A 915-nucleotide genomic window follows, 5' to 3' on the forward strand; every position below is an offset into this window, starting at 1 on the left:
CACACTCAGATTGCACGGCCTCCTCCGGGAAGTCCGCTCTGATTGGAGACCAACCTGAGCTGAGGTCCTCATGCTGGATGGGGATCACAGCTGTGGCCGCCGGCATCACACTGGCTGATGAGGGTCCCACCAAGCTTAGCAGGGGGGTTGGGGGTGGAGGAGGCAGCCCCTGGGCCCATCTAGGCAACCCGAGGCAGGGACAAAGAAGCAGGGCTTTAATGTTGGGATGTCGTCCCACAAGGCACAAACACCCTCTCCGGGACCAAATAAATAACTCCACTGCTGCAGGAAGGCGAGGCCTCGGGAGGGGCAGCGTCTGGGCTCCCCGAGGGCTGGGGGCAAGCAGGGCTGCAGCCCGGGAGGGGCCTCCTGGGTGCATCGCGGCCTCTGGCGCAGGTCCCCAGAACTGCTCACTCGCTCTCTGAGTCGGAGTAATCGGCCACCAGAGAGGAGCTGAGGGTGCAGGGGTGCGGCGGGTCCTGGGACGTGGCTGCCTCCTGAGAGGTGCCTGGTGGGGGCTGGGGGCTGTTCTGCCGGTTCCCCCCCTGCCCCGGAGGCCCGCTGCCCCTGGAGGTCGCGGGGGTCTCCGCGGAGCAGTCTTGGGGGGATGCGGGCCTGTCCTGGGGGTTCCCCGCTGGCACCCGCGGCTCCCCAGGCCGGAGGGTCTCTGCCGCGTGCTGGGGGCCCTCGGGGCCCTCTCGGGACCTCCGCCGCACGATGCCCAGGTCCCCTACGGTGATGGGGGAGCTGACGGGCGCGCATCTGCGGTTCTGGGCCAGCCTCTTCAGGACGCTGCCGGCTTTGCTGCCGGGGCCGGGGGCGGGGCCGGGGGCGGAGGGGAACCAGGAGCGGCTGATGATCTCCGTCCGCTTCAGTTTCTGCTTGTCCTCGTAGGCTGGGGGCCGGGGGGAAAGA

At 69.1% G+C, this 915-nt stretch overlaps 1 pseudogene; it reads right to left on the reverse strand.

The window, feature by feature from the left end:
- Positions 1-200: 200 nt before the first annotated feature.
- Positions 201-908, reverse strand: LOC144219075 (putative splicing factor YJU2B pseudogene; annotated as a pseudogene).
- Between the last annotated feature and the right edge of the window lie 7 nt (positions 909-915).

Source organism: Crocuta crocuta, unplaced genomic scaffold (genome assembly GCF_008692635.1).
Source record: "Crocuta crocuta isolate KB4526 unplaced genomic scaffold, BGI_CrCroc_1.0 C28537638, whole genome shotgun sequence".
In the NCBI taxonomy this organism is placed as follows: Eukaryota; Metazoa; Chordata; class Mammalia; order Carnivora; family Hyaenidae; genus Crocuta; species Crocuta crocuta.